Here is an 18,208-nt window from a genome sequence, read left to right as displayed (position 1 = left end):
TTTCCCATTATATGTTATTACAAGAAATTGAATATAGTTCCCTGGTAAGGTTAACTTTATTCTTACGATGCATCTTTCAAACCTCTGTTCCAAATTGAGCATAGCTGCACAGAATCAGTGTGTGGAGAGTGAGGGAAGGGCTCGAGGCTCCACAGGAGGGTTTCAAATGCCAAGAATTTATATCTATTTAGAGAAATATAATTGTGAAATATAAATGTCAAAAAAGTGTATTGATCCAGAAAGATTATGATCACTAACCAGATCAAAATTAGGAGAAGAATGATCATAGGAACACATTACATGAAAGAGACTTTTTCCTTAAATGAAGTTTAGCAATAACCTTTTTTTAGACTCTCCCCTTAAAGAACCTCCCAGAAATTCAGTATGGGGGTGCTTATGTGGCCCCCAGATATAACCACATCCTTAGAAGGTAATCTTTCAGCCTTACTTCTAACCCCCTCTAACAATTGGAAAACACCTTTGCCAAAGACATCTTTTCCCTTAGATGTTTGGTTTTCCTGGAATAACTCGGTGCCTTTAAGTATCAGCACATCAGATAACCACTGCCCCCATCCAGAAAGCTGCCTCTCCATCGTCTATAATCATTCCCCATAGTGAGCCAATATTTTTAGCCCTAAAACTTGGACTCATTGGTTTCAGCTTTTCCTTCTTACACCACACACATCTCCTGTGTGAAGACAGTGTACTCAGTGACCACCCATCACGTGCCCTCCCTCAAGGTCTTCATTCCCGAACGTGAAATATCCCATTTGCCGACAACATGGCCTAGGGCTTCTAGACTGCTAATTATTCCCAACACCTCCTCATGGACACCCTTCAGGAGTCTCTGTAACTCCTCGAACAGGTGATTCCTGGTGAGGAACACAAAATCCAGCAAGACCGCTGAGACACTTTCTATAAACCCAGCCTGAACCACTGGAGCTTTCTTAGCAAACACATCTGCTCTGTATTCACTGAGCTCCCAGTTGAACCAAATATCCTCTGTCCTAAAATGTACCGTGTGACTCAAACACCTAACTTTGCACCTAGACCTCTTACCTTTCTTTATTTTATGTTTACCCCAACATTCTAGCATTTTAAAGTTATTTTTGATTTGCTTCTTTATCCAACATGTTAATCATTCTTCCTAACTTTTTAAATTTCTGAGTTTGATTAATATGCCATCAATATATTTTTCTAAATCCATTTATATAAACCACTGAATAGGACAGGATGAAACAGAATCTTTTGTCATGTCTCTATGGAACTAAACCCAGACGGACATCAGTCCGATAAACTGTCCTTTCTCTCTGGGACACAGCCACTCTGGCCCAACTGCTCCGTCCTGACCTTCTGAAATAACCACCCCCTCTCTACTGTTTCCTTTAAACACTGGAAGAAATAGAAACATTTATCAACGCTACCGAGTTTTTATAGACACACCATCACTTCTCCCAGGTCCTCAAAGCCAGACTGACCTACACAGGGACGGATACGGCCAGGATGGTTATTAATTATGAGTAGCTGGATAGATACATATGGGGATTCTTTTTTGTTCCAGTGTCCTTTGCATGCCCTGTACATGTATCATCCCAGCTGCCCTATACTCCCTACAAAACAAAACAAAACAAACAAACAAACAACATTAAAAATAAATGGCCTCACCCACTTTTAGTGGGGAGGGTACAGCTCAGTGGTAGAGCGCATGCTTAGCGTGCAGGAGGTCCTGGGCTTGATCCCCAGTACCTCCATTAGAAAACAAAACAAAACAAAACAAAACAAATGCTACATGTGTTTGACCCTAAACCAAATTCTGTGTGGTCCAAGGGAGCAAAGTTAGAATCAGTGAGTCTAAGTTTCAGGGAGAAAGACACTGGCTCACTAAGAGGAACGGGTATTGGTCGTTCGGAGGCAGGGTCCTGAGGGAGGCAGTGCTTATTTGATGTGTTTAGATTTAAAGGCAGTGACTGCCTCCAGGGAAAGGAGACAAGGTTTAGCCCCACTGCCTTTCCTGTCTGTACTGTCTCACCCCCCAGCATCTACTCCGTTGCCACAAAAATGCACATCTTCACCCCAGTTAGCATCCTTGTGGTGTCCAACCTGAATCCTTCCAGCCAGGAGCACACTCACACTCCAGAACTTTCTTTACTCCACACACATCCAAACTGAGAGGCTACAGGCCATGCAGAACATTCTTCTAAAAGGTGAGTTTATTACTAATATAACCTTATTTATGCATTTGAGTTAAGGTGCTAAGGTTGACGATGCTTAAAACATCAACACACCAATTAATATTTGCGTTTTAACAAAGTTGTCAATGCCCTAAGCCAAAGAAGCGTATATTGTATATTTTGTGAGTTCCTGACATCCACGGATTCCTCCACTGACACGCAAACCAGCCTTTAAATCATTACCATCCTGCGATGCTGGAAAAGCTGACCTGTGTATAGGCACGCCTCCCAAGCAGAATCGGTTACCATATTTATTTTATTTTATGTATTAATGACCAGCCCCTGTAACCTTCTCTAGTTAGAATTAAATAGATGATTTTATTTTACAACCTACCTGGTTAATAAAGAAGTTCCATTTTCTATATACTTAAAACATCCTCACTGAGAATAAAATCTCAGAAAGATTTCAAAAGCCATACCACCCAAAGCGAGTATCCACAAACACAATAGTGATAATATCACCGAGGCGTCCGAGGGACAGGTCAGGGATGTCAGCTTTCACTGCAAAAGGTCTCAGACACCACCACCGAAGCTGCGTCCCATCCTCACATTAAAAAAGCAATCAAGTTCTTAAAGCTGTCACAACAATATCTGTTCCCCCAAAAAACAATTGACCAGATCTTGACTGTTTTATGATACTTTTCGTCCCAAATGAAGGAAGGGCTTCTGATTTTGATGCTGCCTGTGAGTCTGCAGCAGTTCCTAACTTGACACTGTTAACACTGACCTTGCTGCTGATCACAGAGGAGTCGGCTGAGAGTTTACCAGACGGGCAGCCTAGCCTCTTCCTAGCCAGCATCCCGTACCATTGCCATCTTGACCCCGATGCTGAATTTTCTAAACAATAATGATTTGGCTCTCTGCCATTCAATATAGTTGGTTGAGTCTAAGCCCCGCTGATCGGTCTTTTTCTTCTCTTCCTTTAGCAATCTGTGTTTCCAGTCCTATGCCACCCTCAGGAATTTTTTTATTACCAAAAAAAAAAAAAATTGCCTATATAAAGATTTTATAAACTTAGTAAAGATGAATTTTGATACAAAATCAGATTAGCTTAGAGACATATGTAAGAATGTTCACAAGTGCATTTATTAATATTTGATGCACTTAAAAAACCAGAGTGAGGTGGGGAGCATCTGTGGTGAGATGAACATATGTACCAAGTTTGTTCATTGCTTGTTTGAGATGGTTGATCTCTCAATATATGTACCGGGTAATTACTCAACTTGTAAGTGTTAAATCTGGGGAATCTGCTAAGGGAAGAAGTACAGTAAAGCAGAATAAGTTAGTTAGTATCCAATAATAGAAACTATTTAAAATGTATGGGGAGAGATGTGCCCAACTCAGTTTGTATTACCCTTACTCAGCCCTATGGAAGAAACCATGGATAGAAATAGTTTTAGTCAACGCCCAAGAATTTGCACCCAGGGCATAAGGGAGAGATGACATTTTCATTTCATATGAAAAAATTCTTACTGATAAACTTTGATGCTCACCTATAAATATTCCCTGCATCACGATCAGTTTTGCAAAGAAAGGGGAAAGCCGAGAGTGCATTAAAAGCAGAATGAACAAGATATAGGAGTAAATGTAAGAGCAGTTTGGGGCTTGGTGGGGGGCGGTGAGGGGAGAAAAGGGACATGTGTTTACTTAGTATCACCTTTACTTAACAGAGTGCTGATGTTAAGTGGTGCAAGAAATGTGCCTCCCTTGAAAATCTTCATTTGAACTGTCAGCCACCCAAGAGTTTGGTTTTCAAATACAAATATCAACATACACTGGCAACGACCCCATGGACCCCAAAAACTAATATACAAATTTTCATTTTATACCTAGAAATTTTTAGGAAACCTATATCATTTGCCAATGCCGTATGCAGTGATTAGTTACTTTTAAGCTTTATGGAGCCACCCAAAATGTCTCTCTTGTGCAAATGTAATTGTTCTAATAGAATGTGTGGCTACTTTTCAAGATGCTCTATGAAACCAATCAGTCATGAAAACCTTTATTGGCTGTTTCCTCTTCACAAGTGGGAGGCAGCTGGAAGTTTCTCACTACCAGATGGAATGGGAACTCTGTGCCCAGGCTGGGTAATGCCACTCTGACACCAAGGGACAGAATGGCTTCCAGGAAACTCTCTGAAAGTGGAGAAAAGTGCTCACTCTCCTTATTTTGTCTTTTTGAGATGGATCCTATAGAGGACAGCGTATGGAAGTGACATCTTCCAGACTACTGCCCGCAAGGAAGGAATGTCTTTTCAACAGCGCAGATCAGAGCCAGGCCAGCCTGCCATCACTTGTGGTCCCACGGCGGCTCACAGCGGCAGTACCTAACCCGGCTGTTGACTCTGCTAACCTCCATTTGCCACAATCAAAAGCCAGGGAAGCTCCCCCCAACCCTGGTTCCAGCCTTGGGTTGTCTTTCCTCTGCCACAGTGGCCAAGATAAATGGTGCTGGGGAAGCCAGCCTCTGTCCCCAGCCAGGGCTCTGCCTCTCCCGTGTGGCTCCCCCAGCTCGCCATGTCACACTTCTGACACCTGGTTGCATGCTGACTGGCTATCTTCCTCGTGTAACTGCCAATTTCCTTGGATCCCACCTTCAGGGCCACTGCTCCGGGGTAGAGCCTGGGCTTTGTCCTGAGGCTGCCTCCCGGAGAGGCTGCTCCTCCTGAAACTGCTCCAAAGTGAATTTGGCCCCTTCAGAGATTCAGCCACCACTCCTCCCCTCATGTGTTAGGGCTGTACCCCTTCTCTGCTCACAGGAGTTTGGAGGGACCCTCCATCAACATCACCCTCATAATGCGATGTGGCTGGTTCCCCACGTACTTCTACCTAGAGATGACTTTCCATTACTTTATGATTTCTCTCTGTGGCTCATCAGCCTCATAATCCTAATTGTTCTTTATGTTTTTCTTATGAATTTACTTCTTTCACTGGAAACCTAAATTAGGGATGCAAAGAGAAGTGAAATTGCTTCAGTCTCCCCAGGTATATAATATTAACAGATAAGCAGTAGGGCATGGGACGTGGGGAGGAGATGGTACCGTGATGCTTTCCTTAGAGTTAACAACAAAGACTCCATGGCCAAGCGTGGACATGCTGGCTCATATTTGTTCGGGCCCCGGAATTCATGTCTGTCTTCTGTCTACTCTCATGTTCGACTGTATGACTCAAAAGTCCTCCAGAAGCTACATTACAGAACATCTCTCTCTATTTTAAGCATGATGAATATTTTAAAAACGTGATCCAATTATATGCCATCTTCAAGAGACATTTTAGATACAAAAGTACAAATAGGTTGAAAGGAGAAGGATGGGAAAGATAGACTTTGATTTATTTACTTTTATATTTAATCCAAGTGTTGACAATGTTGTGGAAGAACAATTGATTCTGCACATCAGGAAGGTCCTTTGGGGACTTTTTCTCAGTCTCGTGGGTTGGAGAAATTTTTCACTATTGATGGTACATTTCCATAGTTTCCCAGGCTGATGCTGGAGTTTATGTTCCTTTCTGAAGTGATACAATGTGTTTGTTGCTTATAATCACGTTACTGACTATCCTGGAACTATGTTAGTAATGCTACCTTTCTACAAAAGTGGGTCAAATTAAGTAAGATTGTTAGGGGATTAAATTATGTCTCCAGAGCACTTTGGTTGCTAAGAATTTATGATTCTTTAGAGAGATTTATGATCAGAAAAACGTGATTCTCCTACTTCACTTAAATGAAATTTGAGTAGTCATCCAATCTATTCATTCCTGTCAGTCAAAATGATAACAAAGTTGTTCTTTATAGATTCGAATCTATGCTATTTAAAGGTTTCCAAAGAAAACCACAATTTAAAAAATGTCATTATAGTATTTATCATCTCTACTAAAAAAAAGCTTCTTTTTTCCACAATTGTGGCCTCAAGCCCATCTTTCTTACCCTCATTTGCTCCTTAGTTACCAAAGTTTTCTTCTGACCCACCTAAAGAAAAATGCCAAGGGTATTTGTAAATATTTATGAAAATGTGAGAATAATTCCCTCTTCTTTGACCATTAAAAAATCAAAATCACTGTCTCTTTTCAAGATAAAGACTGCAGATCTTTTGCATCTGCCACTCTCACAGAAGTCAGCTGGCAAAACCAGCACAGCTTCCCCACGTCCTTCCACATGTTTGAAGTCGCTTACTAAAATGTCTCTGAGAAAGAACGTAAGAAAACCCTAAAAATCCAACTTTTTCTCTAGCCTTTAAATGCTACCGCATTCTTCCATTTCCCCGGGTTGTTACGTTTAATGCAGTACTTGATTCCAGCTGTTAAATCACTTTTCAGTTTATTCTCCACTAGGTAAGTTGATCCTCTTCTTTTCATCTTTTCTCCCAAATTCAGCCTTTTTATCCTTTGATAACGTCAGCGTTTTTTCTCCAAAATCTCTTCAAGACTATGATCTTCATGCTTATCTCAAGATGAATCATCGTCATTGTCCCTTCCCATCTCAAGAAATAATAACACACACACACACACCCCTGCATGGAAACATTCCAGTTGATTTGGATTGATGTTGTTGTGTTGCTAGACCTTGTAATTCTAGGCTCATTTATACACTTATAAAAGTTCCTTAGTGTTGAAAGCAATAAACAAAAGGTTTTCTGACACCAAAAGCCTTGATGTTTAAGACAGCACTAAAGTGGAAATAGTCATAGGTTGAATGATAGACAAATAGACACACACACACACACACACACACACACACACACACCTATAACTTTTAAAAATTGTGCCATATACTTTGGGGTGGCAAATACACGCAACATACAATTTACCATGTTAACCAATTTAAGAGTACAATTCAATGGCATTTAGTACATTCAAAATGTTGTGCAACCATGACCACGATATCTTTCCAGATATTTTTATCACCCAGAAAGGAAAGCTGGTACCCATTCAGCACTCACTCCCCATTCTCCCTTCTCGCAGCCTCAGGCTACCCCAAATCCACTTTCTGTCTCTGAGTTTGCCTTTTCTGGGCATCTCATGTAACTAAAATCAATTTTAGTTACATGAGATGCCCTTTTAAAGAGGTTACAACTTTGCAAAAGGTATTTTCTATTGGATGCTGAAGTTATAAATGTGTATGTTTTCAAGAAGTTTGTTTTTGTTCATTTTGCATGTGCCCTCTGGCGTTGAAAACACCCAGGGGCTCTTACCACGTTGTCCCTGTGTTCAGCTCTCTGCAGGGAGCCTTTGCTTCTCTGCCTGGCCTCTGCACTCATCAGGCTTCACTGGATGTGATGAATAACAGCATATGGGGCTGAGGAGGGAGACTTCAAGAACTTTAGAAGACAGCAGTGACCTTGACAAAATCCTAATGCCACAGACCCAAGGTTGCACGCAGAGCGCATCAGTGAACCGTGGCGGCCAGATAACATCAAAATCATCTATTTGATAGAGAAGGAAAACTACTTGATTAACATTCACTTTCACATAATCATAGAAGTCCCAAACTTAAAAGAGATTAAAAGCCAAAATCTAGTTTTCAATGCTTTGTGGTACACGTAGCGGTGGTTTTGAGAAAGAGAAAGGGAGGCATTGGAGAAAGACATGTGGAAGCGAAGTTGAATGCGTGGCTCCGAAACAGGGCTTGCAGAAAATCCATCACATCCGAGTTGTCGGCATCGCGCAGAGTCTGGTTGATGAGGGGATGACCGTGATACCCAGAACAACGACGAGAGGGTAAATTCAGCGGGATTAACTCCAGATGAGCTGGACAGAACTCACAAGAAATGACCACGAGGCGTCGTGGAAGGATGCCTGACCTTACGGGACCTTCCCTGCTGTTACGGGACCATCCCTCTTAAAACCAGGAACAAGTCTGATTTTTTTTGAGCAAATGTGTAGGTATCCAGCTTTGGCAAACAGTATTAGGTCACATAAACAGACACTATAACTGAATGGCACAGGGGGAAAACCAGAAGTCCTGTCCTAAAGCCATCTTTTCAGCCACACTAGCAGTGGAAATAAGGGGCCAAAGAAACTGAGCGCTAAACAAACCTGAGTGATGTTTTCGAGCATCACATCCTGGGTTGTAGATAAAGAAACCGAGGTTCCGAGTGGCTTGTGAACCAAATTTATGTTGTGTGTACGCACACGTACACACACACACACACACACCCTTGCTCTCGGTGGGGCTCGCCCTCTCAAGTGAAGCTTTCTTCACTTTGATAATCAAGCCCAGAGCCAAAGGTCTTTCATAAGTGGCACTGCTTTCCCATTCAGCACGTACATAAAACAGCCCGGATTCTAGTCTCTGCAAGGAAATGAGTTGAAAATTCTCTGAAAAGTCCCACACAAAACCAACAGCAGGGCTTACCTTCTTGGGAGAAGAATTAAGGTGGCAATCAGAAGCGATTTTAGCATCATCTATAATGTTTTAAATGAAAGATCAATTTAAAAACAATAGTGCATTAGTGGACATAGAAGTTAATTTTAGCATACTTATACACTTTTTTTTTTGCTTTCTTAGATTTATATTTTTTAAAATGCTCAAGACGGAGGACACTTCCTCATCTCCCCAGTTCTACTTATATTATCTTAATAACTATTTTTAAAGAAGCACCTCAAGGGTCAGTCATTTTCCTTTCAGTTTTACCACAACCTCACATGTATTTTTTCTGTCTATCATGTGGATTACCACACCACAAACCCCACAGGAGACAGATTTTCTTTCTATAGTACCTACTACTGACCAAGCACCATGTCACAGAAGTTACTCTCAATTAAAATGTTCTCTGAAAATTTTACAAACTAGCAGGCAACCAAAATATTTACAAAGAAAGAGAGGAAGATACTAACTACTATATGTAAAATAGATAAACAACAAGGTCATACTGTGTAGCACAGGGAACTAGATTCAATATCTTGTAGTCACCTATGGTGAAAAAGAATATGAAAAAGAATAAATATATGTACATATATGACTGAAGCACTATGCTGTACACCAGACATTGACACAACATTGTCAACTGATTATACTTCAATAAATATATATAAAGATAAAAAAAATTAAAAAATGAAGTAAGGCTCACCAAAAAAGAGAGAGGAATAGAATTTCAGACATACAAATATTTCATGAAAATATGCTAGACAAACCTAAGATATTAAACCAGTGTTCCATCTAATTTGAACAGATCTGTTATCATTTCGTGGGAATCAGTCTCATTCATAGAGGCCAGCTTCTGATGCTGTGCTGTTTCCCAAATTTGGGGCTTGTAGTCACATTGACATTTTGGTATTTTGGACACATTGTAGACATCACAATCTAATATAACATGCAGCGGCGCGTAACAGAGGCGGAGCTGCAAGCCGGGTAAGAACCTTCAAAATCTTCTAAATCAGCTTCTTCAGATGAGAAACCGAGAATCAAAATCGTGCAGTTATTGACTTAAAATCACTCAGCAAGTTAGTAATGACTTAAGTTGGATCACATGTGCTGATCATCATATACAAATGTGGGGTTTTGTGGGGGTTGAGTGGGGAATGGGGGTAATTAGGTTTATTTATTCATTTATTTATTTTTTAATGGAGGTACTGGGGATTGAACCCAGGACTTCATGTATGCTAAGCACGTGCTCTACCACTGAGCTATACCTTCCCCCAATATGTTTTCTTATATGAAATCCAATCAGAAAAATTAGACGCCTGTGAGAAAGAAAGCCATCACAGGAGTCCATGAAGTATTCCAAGACTCATCTAAGCAAAAGCTTGCCTCTAATATAGAATCTTTTAATACATTATTTTTTCTGTTTAACTTTGTTTTCTCTCAGTTAATATCCTGTATCGCCCAGTGTTTCCTAATTACAATTAATTCTTAACACTGTTCCTTCCAGACAGAACAGTATTAGAACAAGTAGACCCTTGCCAATTTCCCCATCACTTATTTTGTAAACGTTCTAATTTTTGCTCGCCTCCTGTGACTCTATCAAACCTATGAAGCCCTACTTCCTTTCATCTTGTATTGAAAAGTTCTCTTTCTCCTGAAATCTGATGAATAATTGAAAATTTCAAACTGTCAATAAACAGCATGGATTCCTGGGTCAGAAAGATCATCCAAGTGCCAAAGACCTGGGTATAAAGAATGAAGCCTCTCATTATTGATTCCAGATGTGAATATAAATCGGAGAAGTCTGGAGTGTGACCAGACAAGACATTAGAAGCTGCTAATGCACTTAAAAGTTCACTTGGTGTCTGGAGATGTTCTTTCAACTTCTCTTCAGTTTTTCTTCCTTCCATCCTGGTTGCTGGCTTTAGCAAACATAAGCACAAGATGCCCAGTTACACTTGAATTTCAGAAAAATAAATACATATTTAGTATAAGTATGTTCCATGTGATATCTGGAACATACTTACACCAAAAAAACTTTTCATCTGAAATTCAAATTTAAGTTAGTGTTTTGTAATATTTTATCTGGCAACCTACCTATATGCAAAATACCTTTGCGGTATCTCTGAAAATTTTCTGACTTTTCCTATTGGTTAATATGTGATTTTCACAAATTTGGAGGGAAGACATATTCGAAGACTGAACATCTGATAAACTTTGCCAGGAGACCAAACCAGGGAGATTTTCCAGACCTGGTGTCTTGGGTGGTCCACGAGTGCAAAAACATTTTCTTAAAGGATTAGATAGCAGATATTTTAGGCTTTGCAGGTCATAGCCTTTGTCACAGCACTTTCTCTGTAGTGTGAAAACACTCTCAAACAATATATACTTAAGTGTGGCTGTGTGCCAATAAAACTTTATTTACAAAAACAGATGTCAGGCCAGATTTGGCTGAGAGGCTATAGTTTTCCAACTCAAGCCCCATGGGAACTGGCACAGAGAAGAATTCCAGTGACATTAAATTTAACTTACTGGAAAATCAGTCCAACCAACTGAGCATAGCTCAACTCCATTAAATCAGAAAAAAAAAAAAGACTGATTTTAAGTGAAATGGGAATCAGACTTTTGCACATATGCTCGGAAAAGTTGTACTATATTCTGCTGCTGTTGATGGGAGAGGAGTAAGGCCACATGACTCCACAGGTTTGAAACACAAATTAGGACTAATTCAAGTTAGCACATTATACTATTACCTAGGTTGAAATACAGAGAGAAGCTGTCATTTAGCCAAATTACTACATTAAAAAACTTGTAAAAGAAAATATTTAAAAATTAAAAATAGGGGTGGGCTGACCTCACACCAGTCAGAATGGCCATCATTTAAAAAGTCTACAAATAATAAATGCTGGAGAGGGTTTGGAGAGAAAAGAACCCTCCTACACTGTTGCTGGGAATGTAAATTGGTGCAGCCACTATGGAGGACAGTATGGAGGTGACAATACTTCAATTAAAAAAAAAAAACTAAAAATGGAGTTACCCTATGATCCAGCAATCCCACTCCTGGGCATATATTTGGAAAAAAACTATTATTTGAAAAGACACGTGCAACCCAATGTTCATGGCAGCACTATTTATAACAGCCAAGACATGGAATCAGCCTAAATGTCCATCCATAGATGAACAGATAAAGAAGATGGTGGTATATATACACAATGGAATACTACCCAGCCATAAAAAAATAAAATAATGTCATTTGCAGCAACATGGGTGGACTTGGAGATCATTATATTGAGTGAAGTAAGTCAGACAGAGAAAGACAAATATCATATAATATCACTTATGTGCGGAACCTTTTAAAAAATGATACAAATTCTATTTACAAACCATAATCAGACTCACAGACATAGAAAACACACTATGGTTACCAAAGGGGAAAGGGTGGGGAGGGATAAATAAGGGGTTGGGGATTAACAGATACACATTACTATATACAAAATAGAAAAAAAAATAAAATAGATTAAACAACCAGGACCTACTGTAGAGCACAGGGAACTATATTCAATTTCTTATAAAAACATATAATGAAAAGAATCTGAAAAGAAAATATATATGTATGTGTACGCATAAGTGAATCACTTTGCTGTACGCCTGAAACTAACATTGTAAATCAACTACACTTCAATAAAAATTTTAAAAAAAAACTTATAAAAGAAAATACTTAAAATAAGAGTGGGGGCTAGCAATTCAAAGATGACAGAAAGTTTAAACAAGAGAAATAGTACTGAAGAAATTAGACGAGAAGGCATCTTGTCACGCAAGGGCAGCTGAAAAGCAGACACCAAACAGGATATGGCTGCTGGACAAATCCAGAGAGACAAGTCTTGAGTAGTTTCTATGACTCACTGTTGAGCCACAGTAACCAGTGAGGCACAGATGGATTTAAAAATGAACATAAGGAGAGTGGTTATGGCATGTGACCGGTGGTGACAGAAAGAGTCAAGGACCTAAAGAGGATGAAACAGAGTGATGTCTCAGAGAGACACCTCTCCTGGCAAAACAGGTGGAAAATAGAGACACAGAGGCTGGTTTTGTTTATGATCTCTTGCCAGCAACTGCTTGTTTACCATACGCAAGTTAAGTCAAAGATGACAGATGTACCTGCTGATGACAGGAAAGCCTTTTTGACAGTGTGTGCTGCTGCTGTAGGGGTCTGGGTTGGGAGGAAGGATCCAGGCGTACGTTTAGAATCAATCATGCGTGTGACAGCCAACCATGCATATCAGATACTCCACTGGAACAAATGTTTCACTTGCTAAATTTGAAGCACAGATAAAGAGATGCCAGAGCAAACTGAGCGGAAAGAAAGTCACTTTATGAAACAAGTTCCCCTTTTCCTTTTCATCAGCATTGAAGCTGGAATCAACCTGACACAACAGTGACTATGGAGATGACTGAAAGGAAGGAAAGAGGGTATTGCCATGGAGTTGCCATTCCCATGGCAATAGGGAGAGATCAAGTACAGTGAAGAGAGAAGGGGATGGATAAATAATGAATAAACACAGTACGTATCCTGAGAGAACTCACAGTCTAGCTGATGTCTGTGAGGGTGTGCCAGGAAAGATACCCAGGAGTCGTGACATTAGAAACGACCCATGTTGTCACTTCGTTGGAATTGAGTTTAGACTGTCTCCAGGTGAGAGTGCAGACTTGGAGGAAATGGGCTAGGATGGCTTTTGCTGCTGCCTGGTTAATTACCACGAACACAGTAATTACCACGAACACGAAGTCATCTCAACAAGATCATTTATATACTCTGATCAAACTTCCTCTAAAAAGAAACCTCCAGCTCCTGTGTGAATATTTTGCATGTGTCACAATAAGGTGTATCAGAAAGTTTTTATTCTGATAAAGATATCATCAAAGGGAAAATCTATCTTGCTGGGAGCATAGGAACTAATTTTTACTGAGCAATTTTTTTTAGTTTAAAATGTTTCTTTTTTATTGAAGTATAGTCAATTACAATGTGTCAATTTCTGTTGTGCAGCATATTGTTTCAGCCGTACATATACATACATATATTCCTTTTCATATTTTTAAGTGTCAGGCACAGTCTTTTTATATATCTCACCAGAACCCTGGGAAGGAGGCGTGGTTAGTATCTCTATTCATGTATGGAAAGTAACAAGGCTCCTAAGGGTTAAGAAACTTTCTAGGGAACACAGCAAAGAAGTGACAGTGCAGGTCTTCACCCCAGCCTGCCCCACGGGAAGCCCAGGTCTCAGTCACCTCTCTACACTGAAGGGTTTTCTGCATGTCCATGTGAGTATTTGGTGACTCACCATGGCAGGCATGGCCAGTGGGGCTCCTATAAATTGGCACTGGTTACATCTAGGTTCTGTGAGTGAGGTTTCCCATTCGGGGTCACAAACATGGCTTCTCTACTCACTCAGGGTCCTGGTTCCTGGCTGGAAAGATGCTCTGCTCTGTCACTTCCCACCACGCTGACTTCCAGAGTTAATTCTGCTCATCTCACTGGCTGGAAAGATGTACTGGCACTCCCTCCCTGGTCTGTGGGCAGCCCTCCAGAGGCCCACTCTTTGGTTGTGGATATTCCTAGAAGGCACTCCAGTTTCCTGATGGAATTAATCGTAAGTACAGGGACTGCTTAGGGCAGTTTGATTCACAGGCCATCCCTCAAAATAGCAGAGCAGCAGTCTCTAGGAGCCAGCTGGAAAGGCAGCTTCTCAGGACCTACTCAAGATTTAGTGTATTAGTACCTGTGAGATTTGCATTTTACCAAGATCCCCAGGTGAGCTATCAGCACACTAAGATTAGAGAAACACCAGCTTCGGGAACTTCCTCTGGCCATCACTTTGCCGCAGATTCCGAAGATTCACAGCTCTGCATCAGGGGAAACTGCCAGGACCCCAGATGCAGGGCAGCCACCCTCAGTCTCCACTAACTAGAAGTTTCCCTGGCTAGACACAGTACACAGCAGTCCTAGCCACGCTTGGAAACGTCTCTTCTTCATAGAACTGTAAACTGTATGTTTTACTGGGAGTCATGGCTCTCCTCAGATTCCCAACAAAGTCAGTGTCTTGGAAGCTTCACCCTGGGATCACAGCTGTCCTGGCTCCAGGTTACTTTATGGCTTTGATGTGTTTATGCCTGAAAAGACTCGTAGCTGAGAAAGAAAAACCACGTGGAATTCAGTTCAGTGGGAGATGATGGGAGTTATGGCTGCAGACGGTGAGCTTGGAGCCAGATTTGTGATACAGAAACAGCACCCTTGCCTCCCATCCCCTCCCTTTTCCCTAGCTGGTCAGCAGTCACCTTTCCCTGGATATTCATTTAATATCCAAGAGATTAATTTTGATTAAGTGCCTGGTGCCAGAGTCTTATCCTGTCAAACAGGAATTTAGTGTCTACTCAAAGGGTTGCCTTGAATACATAGATAAGAAGATAGTACAAACAAAATCACCAGTTAATTCTACTACAAGCTGGATGGAAGCTCTATTGAAACAATCTGGTTGCCTCATTTATGAACAAGCCCCAGCAAACAATCTGGGATAAAAATAAGAAAACTAAACTGGAGTTTCAGTTGTCCAGAAACCAGGGGTCTTCCATGAAGATTGCAGACAAATCAATCAATTAAAAATCTGCTTTTCAAATGGACACAAATGAACTTACCTACAAAACAGTAACAGGCTCACAGACATAGAGAACAAACTTCTGGTTGCCAGGGGGTAAAGGGGGTGGGAAGGGATAAACTGAAAATTCAAAAATTGCACTTCTTGGGGAGAGATGGAAATATTAGCTATCTTGATTGTGGTGGTGATTTCATTGGTGTATTTATCTATCAAAGCTCATCAAATTGTATGTGTAAATAGACGTAGTTTATTGTACAGGAACCACACCACAATAAAGGTGCTTATTACATTAAAATAAAAAAATACAATAAAAATCTGTTTTTCAAAAATGATTCATCTATATTTCCTCCAACTTCGAAAATAATTTTCTTTCTGTTTTTCATCTTGTACTAAAAATTGACCTCCACCCATTTCCACATCTCACTTCCTGCTTGTCTGTCTGGGTATCTGTCACTCGGTCACTCTGTCCTTGATGCTTTAGCATCTCTCGCCTCGTGATCACACAACTTACTTTTGATCTGGCCAGAGTTTCTTCAGAAGGTTTCAATCTGGACTCCTAGCACCCAGAATTTAAATCCATTCTGCATCCTGGACATAGCAGGAGTGAGAGATGTGTAGACACAGATGTGACATGAAGACAGATGCCAAACAATAGTGAGTAAGGAAAGACAGATGCCGAGAGAGGGCAAAATTCTAGCAGGAGAGAAGTGAGTCGATAAATACCTAAGGAGCCAGATGGGTGATCAAAGAGATTAGAGACTGTCTAAAAAGGACCACAGGACTTTACAAGATTCGGATTGAAAGACCCTCACCTAACCACTGTCTCGGGACCTGAAATTTGGCACTTACTCTTAGAGTCAACTTCATCATTTGATACATTAAATAGCCTCATTATTCTTCACTTGTGAATGGACCTGACTATTCCTTCAGGTAGAATGGTCAAAGTCATCATTACATAAAAATGTGAATTCAATATATTTTTATTTTCTAAGATTCTGTTAACATCAGTAAAAATTGTTGCATACACCACATGTAGCTTTTTTTTACTTTTTCAAACAGCAAAAGTAAAGATGACTGGCAAATGGGAAATAGAGGATACACGGTCCACGTGTAGTTTTCAAAAGCATCTCCTAACTTCATGGTGGATCTAGACAGGAGTGGGTTGTCAAGCGAGCAGTCAGTTGGTCTGCTTAGAGGGTTCGCCCTGTAAGTCTCCATTTTGGTCTCATGGGCATCTAAGCATTTCTGATGTTCACCTCATTTTTGAAAATTAAAATATTTTTAATTTTTACAAACATAACTAAGTATATTATTTAGGGATACTTATATATGTGGCAATACTTTATTTTTAAAGGAAAGGGGTCCTAAACATAAAATTCAAGGTGAAGGTTACCTCCCAGAAGGAAGGCAGTAGAATTCACTAAGGAAAACCACTGTGGTCTTGGCGATGCTCTCACCCCTAAACTCAGTGATGTGTGTTCATTTTATTACTAGCAATGTACCAACTATGGTGCGTGTCTTTATAAGCATAAAATGTTACATAATGAAAATATAAACAAATCATCCAAAAATGTTGTTATGCTGCCAAATAAATCCATAGAATGCCAATTCAGATACACCCCAGAGTTATGAAAATTCATGTTGGAACACTAGTTATGTGGGGGATTAAAGAAGGCTTATGCCTTGAAATATTTTTCTAACTGAGTTGAAAACAGGGAAGACTTCACTCTGCCAGAGAAGTCACACAAAGGACACAGGCCCTTCTGTTGCTTGGTTGGTCATGAATGTAAAAGTGACAATCTTGGTTTTTTTCCAAAACTAATTCTGACCAACTTTTCCCAGAGAAACTATAAGCTTTTCAGATATGCCACAAGAGTTTCAAAATGGAATGTTTTCTTAAATACTATTCCAACTATGTATTAGTGGGGAATAAATGGCCATAAATAGCAGAAAGGAGTTGACAGACAAAATGAAATAAAGAATCTGCTAGAATTTTTTTTTTAAATTTTTGATTTTAAAAAGCTAAGTTTAGGAGAATAATCAGAAAATAATAAAGACTTGAAGAGGTTGAAGAGGCACTTTCTCAGAATATTTAAATATCTTAAGATATGGGTATAAGCAAGAGAGTTCAATCCAGATTGAGCAGGGGGAGGGTATAGCTCACGTGGTAGAGCGCATGCTTAACATGCATGAGGTCCTGGGTTCGATCCCCAGTACCTCCTCCAAGATTAAATAAATAAAGTTAATTACCTCCCCCCAACAGCAACAAAACACACACACACACAAATCCAGATTGAGCCGTAATAGGTAAATACCACCTTTATGAATGACCATGCCCTGCAAGTGCTGACTCACTGGTGATGGTGGCCAACCAGGCTTTTCTCAGACTCTGGTGATGAAACAGAAGTAATCTTCATCAGTGCAGCAGGTTATGTGAACACGGAAACACTAGCTAATGAAAGGGAAGATGTAACCAACATCCTGGTGGTCTTTCGTTGCCTACTCTGAACAGGTCAGTCAACTTTTGGAAATTTTGCATTCATTTCTGAGTGCTACATCTTAAAAGAGATGTTGAAGAAAACAAGCAGGATAATGAGCTGCCTTGAGTATGAGCTGCCTTGAGTTAACCTCATAAATGGAATAGTGGATATTGAAACCAAAGATGAGAAGACATGGCAGGGAAAGGAAGACCAAAGGTCAGTGCTGTGTACAGTTACTGCAGAAACTCTCATGTGAGCCAGAAATTAATTCGATTTGTGCATCTTTGTTTTTGAAGGCTAGGGACACGGCCAAAGAAGAGAAGAATAATCTAACGTGTATCTTCCCTAGAGATAATTAAACTGAGGCAAAACACTGTAAAGGAGACAAATATTTGATGTGAGGTTACATCTGATTAATTTTTAAGTTTACTTCCTAATCTAAAGACCTGGTGTGTGTGATTATAAATTTATGTATTTTCCCCAATTAACA

The 18,208-nt window shown here is 40.1% G+C and overlaps 1 non-coding gene across 1 annotated transcript; it reads left to right on the top strand.

Annotated features, from left to right (window-relative positions):
- Positions 1–17,387: 17,387 nt before the first annotated feature.
- TRNAV-AAC lies at positions 17,388–17,460 on the top strand. Its single transcript has one exon. It is a non-coding gene; the product is annotated as a tRNA-Val (tRNA).
- Positions 17,461–18,208: the final 748 nt, after the last annotated feature.

The sequence above is a fragment of the Camelus ferus genome, chromosome 8, assembly GCF_009834535.1.
Source record: "Camelus ferus isolate YT-003-E chromosome 8, BCGSAC_Cfer_1.0, whole genome shotgun sequence".
NCBI classification, from domain to species: Eukaryota; Metazoa; Chordata; class Mammalia; order Artiodactyla; family Camelidae; genus Camelus; species Camelus ferus.
The sequence above is the reverse complement of the archived record's forward strand: the minus strand, read 5'-3'. Positions and strand labels throughout refer to the sequence as shown.